Consider the following 18444-nt stretch of genomic DNA (forward strand, 5'->3'; position numbering starts at 1 on the left):
AAATGTATACCTGGATCAACCTGCAATCAGTTTGAAAAGTTTTCTGCTGAGATCCGCAGCTCGACTTCCTGGCACCCCGGGATAAGATGAGTTGCTGTGTTTTTCACGGAGAAAAAATAATTAACATGGAATAACGTCAGTGTTAGATGAAAAAAAAAAGATGCAAGCAGAAGAGGACAGCAGATTGAGAAGAGATTTCTTCAAACGGTAAGGAGCTTCTAACAAGTGATATCTGATAAGCTTAAATCTTAAATCTAATGTCCAGATTCATGCTAAACTTTTCTGATTACTCCGTGTATCTGCACCGTTAGACTTTTCATCGCCACTTTACGGTAACATACTGGCGTCACTGCTGCCAGCGTCATACCGTGACGCCGTGTTACGCTAGCTTACCTTTCTGCAGGATGATACCGTTTTTGCTGGTGTGGTATAATACTCTTGGACAAATTATGGTAACGCACCGTAGCCTTTTTTACGGTATCTCACTGGCGACAGTTATGTCAGTGAGATACCGTTATGTCGTTATGTCGTAAATTACGTCAACAAAGTAACATCATACTGTGATTAAGAAATTGGTATACTACCGCTTATTCACGGTATGTCACTGTAAGCCCGCTGCAAGGTAATAAACTGCAATATATTAACCAGTAACTTACCGTTATCACGCATCATCAGTACCAAAAATATTCATCTCTGCTAGAGGACACCGTGTCCCAACAGGCGGTCATTTACTCTTTTAACAGGTCGTAATTTACCGTAATTTCAGTTAACAGTAACATACTGTAAGAGACTGGAGGGTTCCAAAAAAATTGGATGGATGGATAGACACACACACACACACACACAAAATATAATTCATGTGCTTTGCACCACTTTATTTCAGTTCTGATTCTTCCCTGCTGAAATACACATTTCCAAAATCAAAAACTGAAAAGAACTGAAAACATATTTTCATTGAGGAAGCACTTGTTTTTACTAAACCATGTAATCCATTATTTTCTCAGATGGTTGTACAAACAATAACGATATTATGTCATATCCATATCATGGCAGACAACACATGCTCAAGTGTTGGGTTTCCTTACTTATATTTTGTAGGGTCTCAAACCTACAATGTGAAGTGCCTTGGCATTCATTTTGTTGGCACCATACAAATAAACTGAATTGTAATGGATATAATATCAAGCCCCACACGTCTGCCTTTATATACACTTTGTCCAAAATACTGGCTCACACGACCAAATCATTGCACAAAACAGGGTCCACAAGGACATGGATGAGCGTGTGTGGTGTGAAGGAACTTGACTGACCTGCACTGAACCCTGATCTTGCTTTGTGGACTGAGTTCATTGATTTGTAGGGTGAGCCAATACATGTGACAATTAAAGTGTAAGTAGCTGAAATAATTTTTAACAAACGGGTAAAAGAAGGTTAGCACTGGTGCTGCACAGCAAGAAGGTCCTGAGTTCAATTCCACCATCAGGTCTTTCTGTGTGGAGTTTGCATGTTCTCCCCGTGTTTGCGTGGGTTCTCTCCGGGTACTCCGGCTTCCTCCCACCGTCCAAAGACATGCAGCTTGTGGGGATAGGTTAATTGGATAATCCAAATTGCCACTAGGTGTGAATGTGCGAGTGAATGTGAGTGTGAATGGTTGTCTGTCCCTATGTGTTGGCCCTGCGACAGACTGGCGACCTGTCCAGGGTGTACCCCGCCTTTCGCCCTATGACAGCTGGGATAGGCTCCAGCGCCCCCCGCGACCCTGAAAAAGGATAAGCGGAAGCGAATGGATGGATGGATGGATGGGTAAAAGAAGGAAAAAAAATCAAAACTGTTGCACTCAAAAAAACCTATTGGACAGAGACAGCGTCTTGCAAGATGGCGAGAGAGCTTGTCTTCATTGTTGCTCGTCTTGTGTAAATGTCCAGAAAGCATGGGCCATGGATCATCTGTGGAGACATGGGTAACAACACATTGGTCACTTAAATTATACAAGAAATTTACTAATTTCCCTAATTTGAAGTTCTCCACTCAAATTCAGTAAGCCACTGGAGGAAAGTTGTGACATGAGGGTTAATGTGAACAACCTTTCGCTTCACAGTGGTCCCAGTCTTCCTGCTTGTCCCAACCTTGGAGGTACATTTTGTTCCCTCTTCAGGGTTTATCCTTACAAAAAACCTTGCACCCGCTGACTCCTGGTATTCCAGGTTCAATACATAGAATGAACCAAAGAAGACTGACATTGCATCAGCACAGGTGTTCTCTTTGTCCAGCTCAACAATTACACGCCCCTCTGCACTCACCATCCAGCAGGTGGCGGTCATTGAACTTTGTCCTTAAATGTATAGGGGCAACATGTTGTCATTATGCAACATAAAATAATTTCAATACTTCACTTCTTCACACTGTCTAGATAGTCATAAAGCAAATAGCTACGTACAGTTAATTATTAATGGCCTTATGTACACAAGTCCATTTTAACATATTATAATTGTACATAATTGGGAATTATTCTGCCCATTAAACACACCTAACAAAGAGTCAGCCCAGTTAAAGTACCGGAGGTGAATCAACTGTATGGTTATTTTGGAGTTTATAGTTTGTGCTGCTGTTAAACTTTACAGTATTGACTTCAGTATTCCTGCTGTTGGTGTAGCTAGACTACTATGTTGATCAGTAATATGTAATGTGAAATTTGATATTGTTACTTTGCTGGATTCACTGAGACACATGTCCAACAACCTTGGTTTATAAAGGAAATTACAGAAATTTGAGCTAACAAAACAGAGACTGGATACCTGTGTCCACGAAAAGCTCCTGTGCCAAACAGAAATTTTAATATGGTCTAATCAGCTCTATTTCATAAATGACTTCTTACCAAGCATAATCAGCCTTGGGGTGCTTGGCAGGCTTTTAACATGCAAGCTGAACAATATAAATTTGTGTGCACTGAAGCCACAAAATTTAGAAATACACAGTTGCAAAAAGTTCAGTGACCAATTACCTTTGCTAAAGGACATATGCAATGCAAAAAATAAGAGTATTGTCAATAGGGACCAATTCCCAGTTTTTACATGATCAAAATTATTCACAAAAGGCTTCAATAAACAGAAAATGTGTGCCAACAAGAGAACAGTGCACAAAAATGAAAAGATATTTGAGCTCGACGCTTTAATGGGTTTAACATGACTTAGTCAGCACTCCGCACCGTACAGGTAGTACAAGCACACCTGAAAACACTGACCAGCTAACAGCTTTAAGCATTTGGGCGCAACCTCGGTAGTTCACCGATTCACCTGTTGCAAACGTCCAAGTTTCTATCAAGTCTCATAAATCCATCGGCAACTATTACCTAACCAGTCTTTTGAGTCTCCACATTCATAGATATTGACATTTTGTCTTTGAATGAAAATATCCTGGTAGGGTAGCTTAAAAGTCAAAACAAACAGTACTAAGAACGCATTTCGGACTTCTCTCGAATAAGTGAAAAAAACACTTACCTTCAGACTGATTAGCTGGTTCCGATCCAACTTTAATGTGTCCCATGTCAGTCCATTTTAGGGAAATAGTGTTAAGTGGTTTCATTTAATTTTGGGATACTCCCGCATGGACGAGCCGCAATTTGGAGTCTAGCAGAGTTATCACGAATAGCATATGATCTTCAGATATAATCCAATCAACCTTGCATTTAATCCCATTGAACATCCAGTTACCTCTGACTACTTCTAAGTTGCACATGTTAACGGTCATGTTAACGGTCTAATCCCTAAAGTCCCTAACTCAATTTAACTGTGTCCAAAAAAGCACAAAGCACCGTTTCAGACGGTGAAGTGGTGAAGCCACTTACCGGTAGTTGTTCTCGACTCCATAAAATGATATTATAATTCAACACATCTTACAGGCACACCTGTCCAGGTGTGCCTGTAAGAAGAAAGGAAGGAGAGGCACACCTGTCCAGGTGTGCCTCTCCTTCCTTTCTTCAAAAACCTTATTACAAATACAAATGAATTACAATATCACAATTTTTTGATGCATTTATTAGTTTATTGACTTGCCCTAAGGTTGGTGAGCCATCTTGCCGAGGACTGCACCGATGATGGTGCCCGTTGTGGCAAGGCCTAGGCCTAGGCCTAGGATGCGCACAACGTTGGCAACGGAGGTCTGTGCTCCTTCCTCATGCCTCACCTTATGGACATCATTCAAATTCCTTTCAAGGTTGTCCATCTTGGCAATGAGCATTCTATTTTGCTCTATGAGGACGTCAAGATGCTCAGCTATTCTCTCCATTGGCTCACTTTGGAGCTGCTGCGGGGCAATGTCTCTATTTATGGACTCATGTGGCAACTTTAGTGATGTCACTGCTGATGTTGTCACTGTTGGTGTGACCTCATGACTCATTCATGCTATCTGAACTGTGGTGTAATTATGAGGTCACAGGGGGACGTGAATTTATTCATAAAGTTGATAGAGAGTTTGGGTCATAACTCAAAGATGCAATGATGCAGTCAAATAATTTGGAATTAAATATCTCTGAATCTGGTGTCCTTAGGGACTAGTAAAGCGCTATACAAATACAGGCCATTTACCATCTGTAAATTACAACATTTAGAGGGTTCTGACATCACAGTCATCTTTGTGACATCACATCCAGTCTCTCTGTTGTGATGTCAAATATCAATGCCAGATTCGCTTCTCTGTTGACATCACAGCAGAGAGATGAATCTGGCATTGATATTTGACATCACAGCAGAGAGATGAATCTGGCATTGATATTTGACATCACAGCAGAGATATGAATCTGGCATTGTTATTTGACATCACAGCAGAGAGATGAATCTGGCATTGATATTTGACATCACAGCAGAGAGATGAATCTGGCATTGATATTTGACATCACAGCAGAGAGATGAATCTGGCATTGTTATTTGACATCACAGCAGAGAGATGAATCTGGCATTGATATTTGACATCACAGCAGAGAGATGAATCTGGCATTGATATTTGACATCACAGCAGAGATATGAATCTGGCATTGATATTTGACATCACAGCAGAGAGATGAATCTGGCATTGATACAGATGGTAAATGGCCTGTATTTGTATAGCGCTTTACTAGTCCCTAAGGACACCAGATTCATCTCTGCTGTGATGTCAAATATCAATGCCAGATTCATCTCTCTGCTGTGATGTCAAATATCAATGCCAGATTCATCTCTCTGCTGTGATGTCAAATATCAATGCCAGATTCATCTCTCTGCTGTGATGTCAAATATCAATGCCAGATTCATCTCTCTGCTGTGATGTCAAATATCAATGCCAGATTCATATCTCTGCTGTGATGTCAAATATCAATGCCAGATTCATCTCTGCTGTGATGTCAAATATCAATGCCAGATTCATATCTCTGCTGTGATGTCAAATAACAATGCCAGATTCATATCTCTGCTGTGATGTCAAATATCAATGCCAGATTCATCTCTCTGCTGTGATGTCAAATATCAATGCCAGATTCATCTCTCTGCTGTGATGTCAAATATCAATGCCAGATTCATCTCTCTGCTGTGATGTCAAATATCAATGCCAGATTCATCTCTCTGCTGTGATGTCAACAGAGAAGCGAATCTGGCATTGATATTTGACATCACAACAGAGAGACTGGATGTGATGTCACAAAGATGACTGTGATGTCAGAACCCTTTAAATGTTGTAATTTACAGATGGTAAATGGCCTGTATTTGTATAGCGCTTTACTAGTCCCTAAGGACACCAGATTCAGAGATATTTAATTCCAAATTATTTGACTGCATCATTGCATCTTTGAGTTATGACCCAAACTCTCTATCAACTTTATGAATAAATTCACGTCCCCCTGTGACCTCATAATTACACCACAATTCAGATAGCATGAATGAGTCATGAGGTCACACCAACAGTGACAACATAAGCAGTGACATCACTAAAGTTGCCAGGTGAGTCCATAAATAGAACCCGTGACCTGGAGCAGGTATCGCTGTTTTGGACCTTGTCCCTGCAGCAGCTCCAAAGTGAGCCAATGGAGAGAATAGCTCAGCGTTTAGAGTTCCTCATAGAGCAAAATAGAACGATTAGTGCTAGGATGGACAACCTTGAATGGGAGTTCAGAAAGGAAAGGAGGCGTGAGAAAGCACCACAGAGTGCCCTTGGCAACCTAGGTCTAGGTCTAGGTCTAGGTCTAGGTCTAGGTCTTGCCATAATGGGCCCCATCTTCGGTGCAGCTTACCTGTCCACCTTGATTGGCTGCTTATAACATAATAACTATACTCTGCTCTCATTTATGTTAAGTTTTATTTTGCCCTCACTTGCTAATTAAAATAAAGAAAAATTATATTTAAAAATATATATTAATTGCTCTGTGTGTTTATTTCAATGAAGACGTGTATTTTTTGTGATAGAAAAATATAAATTGTCCAAAACATTTGAGAGTTTTTAAATTAGCACTGCATGAGTTTAACTGTGGCACAGACAGCTGTCAATCCTGGTGAGTGAGAGTTCAACCTCCAAACTGAACCCAGTGTGTTACTGGCAGAATCACAGATTTACTCACATTTACTGATTGTTCTGTAGGGTCTTTACAATTTTCAGCCCCTTCAGGTGACTGTTGTCTTCTGACTCCATCTTTATGGTTTAGTTAGATTAAATATTTAACCAGTTAATTCAAGAATGAAAGACACATTTATCACAAAGGCACTCTTATAATGTAGATTAAATGTGTGTTGACATAACATCTAGATGTATGATTAGAAAGAGAGAAATGTTGTAATGAGTAATGACATGAACAAAGTGCAGTATTCCAAGATGGCATCAGAGTTTTAACACCTTTTATAGTCATGTTTTTATAATTATGCTAAGTTTAAAAGCTCAAAGATAATGACATAGATGCATCTGTTTCTGTTATTATCACAAGACCATATTGGTCGCACTCTAGGGCCCTGAACAATTAGCTAATGTTGTTCATGAGACTAAAGTCAGTGTAAATATATGTGGCCAATATTCTAGTTATTATATTAATCATTATAAGTTATTACAGCAGTGAGTTTGAACTCTCAAATCAAATCACTTATTGTCACATCACATGTGCAGGTACACTGGTACAGCACATGTGAGTGAAATCAACCCGTTCTCACTCCCGACGCGTAAAATAATGACGACAGAAACACACACTTTTTTTTTTAATTTATGTTTTATTAGTTTTCTTATTTATACAACATATACAACAAATTCAATTTAATCACCGTGAGGGGGAAAGCAAAACCAAACCGAACAACAACAGAAGAGACAAACGGACCAAAACAAGACCAAACAAAACACAAGAATAAACAAACCAAGAAATACAATGACATTATACAAAATCGGGCCTCCCATTTTGTACATATTTCAACCATTTCAACCAATATTCTTCAAAAGAGTCCGCCTGGCACTTTAGCCTAAAAGTTATTCTTTCCATAACAAAAATATTATATATCACATCAATCCATTCATCTATGGTAGGAATATCCTCTTTAATCCAAAGGCGAGTTATGGCCTTTTTGCAAGCTACCGACAGCACACTGAACAAATACTTATCCGGTTTGCATAGATTAAGACTCTCTAGGTTGCCTAGGTACAATAATGCAAAATGAAATTGTATTTTCTTTTGGAAGATTGTTTCCATGACCTTATGTATTTCCTTCCAAAATGGAACCACACGGGGACCTTCCCAAAAAATGTGAAAATGATTTGCTGTTGCATGTCCACAATGCCTCCAGCATGTTGTGTTCTGAGAATAATTGGATTTTTGGGCTGGGGTAATAAAATAACGAAATACATTCTTCCAGCTGAATTCCCTCCACGAGGGGGAGCTTGTTACTGACCACTGCTGCCTACAAATCCCATCCCATTCCTCTCCTGTTAAGAATAGATTGCTCTCTGTTTCCCATCTTCCTTTAACATATCTTGTATCATGACCCCGTAGATTGATCAGTGAACAATATAATTTGTAAATGATTTTTTGATAGGGTCCATCTCTATATGCATTCTCGAATATATTTATAATCTCTTCATTCCCAGTCGATAACTGAGAATTGTTTAGCTTTTTTTAGAAACACACTTCTTACCGAAGAAATGAATATTATTTTACAGTGTTGCTGAATCACATGGATGAATTTAACACCTGGACACAGTTATAGGGCTTTGGAGCGTGATGTCACGGGGGTGGGCTTGGAAAGGATTTTGGCCCGATCCGCCATTTTGGGGGTCTAGCACAAGTGAAGAGGGAGCGAAGGCACACACCAACAGGCACACACCAACAGCCATGGTTCGTTCTTGCTGTGTGGTCGTCTGCAATGTTCGATCGCACGAGGCACAACATGAGGCAGCTCGTGTATTGATGTTACCAAACGAAGGTGTCTAGCCTGGATAGCAGCTGTGAGACGAGCTGATATCCAGTTCTCTTCCATCTCCAAATATCTGTTGATGCTCCTGACATTTTCATTCCGGTAAGTTCTAAATATGTTCATATCACTCTTTATAGCCTATTAGTTTTATTTTCTATGCGCTCTGAGCTCATAGCAAATTAGAACAAACATCCTACTGAGTGATTTTGCAGAACTACCTTCTATTTATAGAGTTGCTAATTATTTGGCATTATTGTAGTAAACCAGCCTATGAAATGGGTGAAACACATCATGACTGGGTTCCAGCGCTACACAAGGGACCTGCTTCAAACATACCACCATGCCAATCAGATTACTTCTTCCATGTGAGGGTGAAGAGGTGACCCTCCTGGATAAGATGGTGAAGGTTTGCTGCGTTTTGGTGAACAGTGTGATAATAAAACTGATGTGATGTTCTATAAGGTGGTTTTAATAAAAAAAGAGGCAAAAATTAGTTTGTTTCTTTATTCAACTTTTGAACAGTGGTACTCAGTCAGTAGCTAGTTGAAGGTCAGGTGGTTTTAGTGGCGTACCACTGAAGTGCTCTTCGTAGATGTGGTTAGGCAGGATAGAAACTGCAGAACCTGTGTCCACAATCAGTTCAATGTCCTTAGCTGATGACGTAGGTGTGCTCACATTTATGCTGCATTGCAATCCTTTTGATGCATGAGAAGGATCTGTTAAGTAAAGGACTGTGAGTTTTGGCAAATGGACTTCCCGTACATCTCTTGTCTTGGATGAGCAGCAGACACAAGCAAAATGTCCAATTTTATGACACAGTTTACAAGTAGCTTTGGATAAGATGGTGAAGGTTTGCTGCGTTTGGTGAACAGTGTGATAATAAAACCAGGGAAAAATGAAACCTGCTCCTGTTAAATATTCTTAAGTCTTGTGTTGTTAAAATTGCTGTATTTTTTCAAAAGATACAGTAAATAAAGTAATGTTAGTAGTGGGTGATATCATGTAAACACTGTCATGATTTTGTGTAAACATTTTGTCATTTGTAAACTATAAATGACATTGATTCTACATTGTAACTGATGTGATGTTCTATAAGGTGGTTTTAATAAAAAAAGAGGTTGACAGCAAATATCTCGATTAGCTTCAGTGCATCTGTAATAAATATGTGCAAGTTTCACTGCTTCGTTTAAACTGTATGATACTTATACTGACCCAGGGTCAGTGTAAAATACAATCCCAGCTGTGTGAACAAAGCCACTGTAAATTTAATCCTGTATGACAAACCTCAGGATGCTGGTTATTATTACTCTTTCCTGCTGGCACACCTGTCACACCTGAGAGTCAGCTAGAAACTTACAGTGACGTGGAAATCATGCAAAGACTGCCAGACTCTGTAATACTGCAAATGATCAGTGACTCAGGTTATCACTAAACTTTAAACAGCACCTCTGTGTGCTGAACATCTAGGATTGAGTCAGGCTGCATTGACTGTGGGACTTTAATGTGTTAAAAGCAGGTTGAAGACGGCTCAGAAACATTTGAAGATTAAAATTTAGCATTATGGCTGCTACTGGTTTGTAAAGCCTCTACTCAGCTGTATTTTTGTTACTAATTTATGTTTGTTGTTGTTTAACACGGATTTCAGAAGAGCAAATATGCTTAATAGTTTAACTAGATTTCATTTGTCAGTGTAGGACTGCTGAGTCACCTGAAGAACTCATTTCATTCATTCTCCACATGATGTTCATTTACAGAAATGTTTCACAGGAACTGATTTCTCCCAAAGGTTGAACTAGTGTGTTTCCATAGATTACCTCTGTATGAATGTACTTCTTAAATGAAGGCAAGTGTTTGTCCTTTTTTGTTCCTCAGGTACAGTACGTGATATCAAGGGCAGGCGGTCAACACTGGGGACAAGAAGCAGACATACTTCCAAGAGGGAGCTGCAGTGAGGTCAGAGGTCAGAATCTGAAACAGCTCAGGTTTATATTTTAGAGGTTATAAAAAAATCAAAATGTATTTATAAAGAAACCTTTAAATAATAGTCATAATTATGATTATTATAAGAAATATCAAACATTTAAGTGGATTTTCTGTTACACATGTTGTGTTAGCCCTGCGATAAACTGGCAGCCTGTCTTTGTCCTGTATCAGCTGGGATAGGCTTCATCCACCCGCAACCCTGAATTGGATACATTGTATTCCAATTATGTAATCTGATCATTTACAAACTCAAGGTATCTAATCAAAATGTAAGTAATAATTATAAAATGGGAAAGCAGAAATAAGTGTGACATAAATGTAAATGTGTTAGCTGACATAGAGGACAGCTACATGTAGTCTGAAAAACCTTTGTTGTCAAGTTTGCAGGTATATCAGCACGAGACATTCTTACATAGAAGAGACATTAAAGTCTCTGACTCAGTGAAGCATTATTGGTCCCATCTGTTTGGATAAATATAGGTTCGAGAGGCTCTTGGGCAAAAGGGGGACACGTTCCTGTTCCTTTTTCTGGAGGATACACCGGACCGAAGGATACACAGATTGTTGTTTGAAATCGGGGCAGAATAATCCCCTGATCTGTGCAACGACTGAAGGGTTGTCTAACCCCTGAGGTTGAAGAAAGAAGAGCAAAGGACCACCCAACTGGACGACACTGGTGGCTGCAGCAATAAAATAAAGGTCTAAAGCTCCTTGGACAGAAGTTCTAGTCTGAGTACGTCTGAAGGAGTGGAGTACCTGAATCTGGCATTAATATTTGACATCACAACAGAGATGAATCTGGCAGTGATATTTGACATCATAAAAGAGAAGCGAGTCTGGCAGTGATATTTGACATCACAGCAGAGAGACTGGATGTGATGTCAGAACCCTCTAAATGTTGTAATTTACAGATGATAAATTGTATAGCGCTTTACTAGTCCCTAAGGACCCCAAAGCACCTTACACATCCAGTCATCCACCCATTCACACACCGGTGACGGCAAGCTACATTGTAGCCACAGCCACCCTGGGGCGCCCTGACAGAGATATTTAATTCCAAATGATTTGACTGCATCATTGCGTCTTTGAGTTATGATCATAGGCTTAGGGTTAGCACCACTGTTCAAAAGTTGAATAAAGAAACGAACTAATTTTTGCCTCTTTTTTTACAGGCCATTTACTATCTGTAAATTACAACATTTAGAGGGTTCTGACATCACAGTCATCCTTCTGACATCACATCCAGTCTCTCTGTTGTGATGTCAAATATCAATGCCAGATTCATCTCTCTGTTGTGATGTCAAATATCAATGCCAGATTCATCTCTCTGTTGTGATGTCAAATATCAATGCCAGATTCATCTCTCTGCTGTGATGTCAAATATCAATGCCAGATTCATCTCTCTGCTGTGATGTCAAATATCAATGCCAGATTCATCTCTCTGCTGTGATGTCAAATATCAATGCCAGATTCATCTCTCTGCTGTGATGTCAAATATCAATGCCAGATTCATCTCTCTGCTGTGATGTCAAATATCAATGCCAGATTCATCTCTCTGCTGTGATGTCAAATAACAATGCCAGATTCATATCTCTGCTGTGATGTCAAATATCAATGCCAGATTCATCTCTCTGCTGTGATGTCAAATATCAATGCCAGATTCATCTCTCTGCTGTGATGTCAACAGAGAAGCGAATCTGGCATTGATATTTGACATCACAACAGAGAGACTGGATGTGATGTCACAAAGATGACTGTGATGTCAGAACCCTCTAAATGTTGTAATTTACAGATGGTAAATGGCCTGTATTTGTATAGCGCTTTACTAGTCCCTAAGGACACCAGATTCAGAGATATTTAATTCCAAATTATTTGACTGCATCATTGCATCTTTGAGTTATGACCCAAACTCTCTATCAACTTTATGAATAAATTCACGTCCCCCTGTGACCTCATAATTACACCACAGTTCAGATAGCATGAATGAGTCATGAGGTCACACCAACAGTGACAACATCAGCAGTGACATCACTAAAGTTGCCACATGAGTCCATAAATAGAGACATTGCCCCGCAGCAGCTCCAAAGTGAGCCAATGGAGAGAATAGCTGAGCGTCTTGACGTCCTCATAGAGCAAAATAGAATGCTCATTGCCAAGATGGACAACCTTGAAAGGAATTTGAATGATGTCCATAAGGTGAGGCATGAGGAAGGAGCACAGACCTCCGTTGCCAACGTTGTGCGCATCCTAGGCCTAGGCCTAGACCTTGCCACAGCGGGCACCATCCTCGGTGCAGTCCTTCGCAAGATGGCTCACCAACCTTAGGGCAAGTCAATAAACTAATAAATGCATCAAAAATTGTGATATTGTAATTCATTTGTATTTGTAATAAGGTTTTTGAAGAAAGGAAGGAGAGGCACACCTGGACAGGTGTGCCTCTCCTTCCTTTCTTCTTACAGGCACACCTGGACAGGTGTGCCTGTAAGATGTGTTGAATTATAATATCATTTTATGGAGTCGAGAACAACTACCGGTAAGTGGCTTCACCACTTCACCGTCTGAAACGGTGCTTTGTGCTTTTTTGGACACAGTTAAATTGAGTTAGGGACTTTAGGGATTAGGCCAGAGACTGTAGAAACAGATACTGGGTAAGTGGCTGCAAAAAAGTGGAGCTTTCTTCGGTTAGACCCGTTATGTTAAATTTTTTCGAAATTGGTTAGGCCTAACAGCTTTAGCACCTATCAGTGTTTGTAAATATAAGACGTTGTTGTAATATAAATTAATATAGCTTTGGTTGAGCTGGCTGTGAGACTGTGTGTGACGTGAAGCTGCAGCACTGCGAGCTATCTTTAGACTGTGTGTGCACATTCTGCTGGGAGGCGCACAGACGAGTTTTGCTTCCTGTTTAGCGTGTTATAGAGCTTTATAATTATGAGTTGCAAACAATGATACATGCCTGTAATTAAAACGCTGATTTTGCTGATTATAATATTACAAATAAGGTTTTGAATGACTACGGTGAATGTTTGATGTTTGGCTGGGTTTTGATATAGAAGAGACAAATCGTGCATGAGTAAGACCGGCACTTCAGTCGGCAGAGTGAGTGAGTGATAAATACAGCTGTGATTTGTTTCAGTTTTGTGGTGTGAAGTATGTTGGGTTTTAAAACTGAAGTGCAGAGAGGAGTGTGTGGGGAGGCTGGCATGTCGTCTGTGCTGTAAAGGTGGGCGTGTTGCCTGCTGGTTCTTCTGATAAACTGGCAGCCTGTCTTTGTCCTGTATCAGCTGGGATAGGCTTCATCCACCCGCAACCCTGAATTGGATACATTGTATTCCAATTATGTAATCTGATCATTTACAAACTCAAGGTATCTAATCAAAATGTAAGTAATAATTATAAAAACTGTAAATTTGGCTCAGGGGGACCTGAAAGCCAGGAGACAATTTATTGACTTTGCCCACAATCTTATGGAGGAAAAGATTTCCAATAAATATTAATAGAGCAAAATCTCTCTCTCTTAAGTATTTGCGCCTAACCACGTCCTAACCTAGCAGTCATATACAGCTATTAATTAATCCTGCATTTTTTTGTCAAAGACATTTCTCACCATGAAATTACCCGATTCAAAACATGAACACACTGTTAGCCTTTGCAGTAATTTCCATATCTTAGTACTGCAAAATCAACAGTAAAAAACTCTAAAGGATGTTGTCGAAGGAGTTTGCAAAGAAAAGACCTGGATGACTGAGAACCTTCACAGTCTAAAGGATGTTAGCAGTTTAGTACTGTAATTTGCATGTAATTGTGGGAAAATTCCATGAGATTACATTATTTTTACGGTAACTCACCGTACTCATGGAAACAGCTGTAAAATACAGCAAATGTAACAATTGGTGATGTTACTGAGATTATACTATTACACCATCCGGATTTCTGTTGTTTTCTACTGTAGATCTAAGAGTAATTACTTAAATCCTCATTCAGAGTGTATTACTATAAAATGCGATTCACTGTGAAAGTAGTATAACATATAAACTACAATATACAGCATGATTTTTAACTTAAGGAGTAAGTTGCAGCCACACTAAAATTTAATTCCTTGAACTGAATGGAACCTCATATATTAATAAATGTATTTGTTTAGTCAAACAATGTGAAACATTATTAATACTATTAATTAATAGTATACTTGTAAGGTTAGTATTGTGATAGAGTCGAGTATATTTTAATTATACCCTTGTAGACATTATGACATTATGCTAGTACAATTATGGTGAACAAAAAGTACATCTAAAAGTTAATTTCAAGAATACTGTTATGTACTAAAACGGGGGCCAATATAGTACCAAGAAGCATTATTAGTATACGTACTAGGTAAGGTATACTTGGGAAATATAATTGAAGTATACTTATTTTTTGTATTGCCAGCAACAAAAACTAATGGCTACATTTAGAGTAATGTTTAAAAATGACTTCATTTAGCAGGATGTTGCTTTTTTCTCTTCTTATTCTTTCTTATACTGAACCTTCATTTGTTTTGTATAAGATGGTAATTTTTAAGACCCCTCTGCCTAACTACAGTGAACTGACCTAATAATATGCTCTGGTCGTCATTTTACACAAGGTGTCACATCCATGAAACCTACACCACTAACCAGCATCAGTCCTACAACTTCACTCTCAAAATTAATAAATTCTGGGACAAGCAGAAACTGTATTTTTAGCGGTGCATTTTGCTGCAGGCCAGACTGCTATTAAATGCTCTCCTAAAGAAATAATTCCTTTGTAGCACCACTTCGTCTTGGTTCAGAAGAGATGTCCTGGATATACGTGATAATGTAACACATTATCACAGTTTAGCGCGTTGGGTTGTGTTTTTAAAGCGATTGTTATGTTTTAAAGCTTTGTAATGCGACAGGTGCGATAGCCGACACCACACCTTCACCTGACGTACAACGTGACGTATGACGCACACGTCGGGTATTCACTTTCAAAACAAAAATGGGGATAGAAAATAGAAAATATTGCTCGAGGTGGTTAATGCTCCTTTCGCTGGTTGCCAACCACCATTAAATAACAATAAGAAGAAAATATTGATCTGCTTCTCTTAGTTTTGCACGTTTAAGCTGCAATTCAGACTCAAAAAAAGCTGCAAAGCAGGAGAACAACATGGCCATCAACTATTCTGTGCCACAGATTCAGTTCGCTGCAGCACAGAGTGATGATGAGACCGTTAACATGTGCAACTTAGAAGTAGTCAGAGGTAACTGGATGTTCAATGGGATTAAATGCAAGGTTGATTGGATTATATCTGAAGATCATATGCTATTCGTGATAACTCTGCTAGACTCCAAATTGCGGCTCGTCCATGCGGGAGTATCCCAAAATTAAATGAAACCACTTAACACTATTTCCCTAAAATGGACTGACATGGGACACATTAAAGTTGGATCGGAACCAGCTAATCAGTCTGAAGGTAAGTGTTTTTTTCACTTATTCGAGAGAAGTCCGAAATGCGTTCTTAGTACTGTTTGTTTTGACTTTTAAGCTACCCTACCAGGATATTTTCATTCAAAGACAAAATGTCAATATCTATGAATGTGGAGACTCAAAAGACTGGTTAGGTAATAGTTGCCGATGGATTTATGAGACTTGATAGAAACTTGGACGTTTGCAACAGGTGAATCGGTGAACTACCGAGGTTGCGCCCAAATGCTTAAAGCTGTTAGCTGGTCAGTGTTTTCAGGTGTGCTTGTACTACCTGTACGGTGCGGAGTGCTGACTAAGTCATGTTAAACCCATTAAAGCGTCGAGCTCAAATATCTTTTCATTTTTGTGCACTGTTCTCTTGTTGGCACACATTTTCTGTTTATTGAAGCCTTTTGTGAATAATTTTGATCATGTAAAAACTGGGAATTGGTCCCTATTGACAATACTCTTATTTTTTGCATTGCATATGTCCTTTAGCAAAGGTAATTGGTCACTGAACTTTTTGCAACTGTGTATTTCTAAATTTTGTGGCTTCAGTGCACACAAATTTATATTGTTCAGCTTGCATGTTAAAAGCCTGCCAAGCACCCCAAGGCTGATTATGCTTGGTAAGAAGTCATTTATGAAATAGAGCTGATTAGACCATATTAAAATTTCTGTTTGGCACAGGAGCTTTTCGTGGACACAGGTATCCAGTCTCTGTTTTGTTAGCTCAAATTTCTGTAATTTCCTTTATAAACCAAGGTTGTTGGACATGTGTCTCAGTGAATCCAGCAAAGTAACAATATCAAATTTCACATTACATATTACTGATCAACATAGTAGTCTAGCTACACCAACAGCAGGAATACTGAAGTCAATACTGTAAAGTTTAACAGCAGCACAAACTATAAACTCCAAAATAACCATACAGTTGATTCACCTCCGGTACTTTAACTGGGCTGACTCTTTGTTAGGTGTGTTTAATGGGCAGAATAATTCCCAATTATGTACAATTATAATATGTTAAAATGGACTTGTGTACATAAGGCCATTAATAATTAACTGTACGTAGCTATTTGCTTTATGACTATCTAGACAGTGTGAAGAAGTGAAGTATTGAAATTATTTTATGTTGCATAATGACAACATGTTGCCCCTATACATTTAAGGACAAAGTTCAATGACCGCCACCTGCTGGATGGTGAGTGCAGAGGGGCGTGTAATTGTTGAGCTGGACAAAGAGAACACCTGTGCTGATGCAATGTCAGTCTTCTTTGGTTCATTCTATGTATTGAACCTGGAATACCAGGAGTCAGCGGGTGCAAGGTTTTTTGTAAGGATAAACCCTGAAGAGGGAACAAAATGTACCTCCAAGGTTGGGACAAGCAGGAAGACTGGGACCACTGTGAAGCGAAAGGTTGTTCACATTAACCCTCATGTCACAACTTTCCTCCAGTGGCTTACTGAATTTGAGTGGAGAACTTCAAATTAGGGAAATTAGTAAATTTCTTGTATAATTTAAGTGACCAATGTGTTGTTACCCATGTCTCCACAGATGATCCATGGCCCATGCTTTCTGGACATTTACACAAGACGAGCAACAATGAAGACAAGCTCTCTCGCCATCTTGCAAGACGCTGTCTCTGTCCAATAGGTTTTTTTGAGTGCAACAGTTTTGATTTTTTTTCCTTCTTTTACCCATCCATCCATCCATCCATTCGCTTCCGCTTATCCTTTTTCAGGGTCGCGGGGGGCGCTGGAGCCTATCCCAGCTGTCATAGGGCGAAAGGCGGGGTACACCCTGGACAGGTCGCCAGTCTGTCGCAGGGCCAACACATAGGGACAGACAACCATTCACACTCACATTCACTCGCACATTCACACCTAGTGGCAATTTGGATTATCCAATTAACCTATCCCCACAAGCTGCATGTCTTTGGACGGTGGGAGGAAGCCGGAGTACCCGGAGAGAACCCACGCAAACACGGGGAGAACATGCAAACTCCACACAGAAAGACCTGATGGTGGAATTGAACTCAGGACCTTCTTGCTGTGCAGCACCAGTGCTAACCTTCTTTTACCCGTTTGTTAAAAATTATTTCAGCTACTTACACTTTAATTGTCACATGTATTGGCTCACCCTACAAATCAATGAACTCAGTCCACAAAGCAAGATCAGGGTTCAGTGCAGGTCAGTCAAGTTCCTTCACACCACACACGCTCATCCATGTCCTTGTGGACCCTGTTTTGTGCAATGATTTGGTCGTGTGAGCCAGTATTTTGGACAAAGTGTATATAAAGGCAGACGTGTGGGGCTTGATATTATATCCATTACAATTCAGTTTATTTGTATGGTGCCAACAAAATGAATGCCAAGGCACTTCACATTGTAGGTTTGAGACCCTACAAAATATAAGTAAGGAAACCCAACACTTGAGCATGTGTTGTCTGCCATGATATGGATATGACATAATATCGTTATTGTTTGTACAACCATCTGAGAAAATAATGGATTACATGGTTTAGTAAAAACAAGTGCTTCCTCAATGAAAATATGTTTTCAGTTCTTTTCAGTTTTTGA

At 39.5% G+C, this 18444-nt stretch overlaps 1 long non-coding RNA gene across 1 annotated transcript; it reads left to right on the forward strand.

Moving 5' to 3' along the window:
• The first annotated feature begins 2 nt into the window (after positions 1 to 2).
• Positions 3 to 10948, forward strand: LOC146683849 (uncharacterized). Its single transcript, XR_014917606.1, has 3 exons — positions 3 to 207; positions 10281 to 10368; positions 10872 to 10948. It is a non-coding gene; the product is annotated as an uncharacterized LOC146683849 (long non-coding RNA).
• The last annotated feature ends 7496 nt before the right edge of the window (positions 10949 to 18444 follow it).

The sequence above is a fragment of the Copadichromis virginalis genome, linkage group LG22, assembly GCF_057382275.1.
Source record: "Copadichromis virginalis isolate Kocher_CV1m ecotype Utaka linkage group LG22, C_Virginalis_male_GT1.1, whole genome shotgun sequence".
NCBI classification, from domain to species: Eukaryota; Metazoa; Chordata; class Actinopteri; order Cichliformes; family Cichlidae; genus Copadichromis; species Copadichromis virginalis.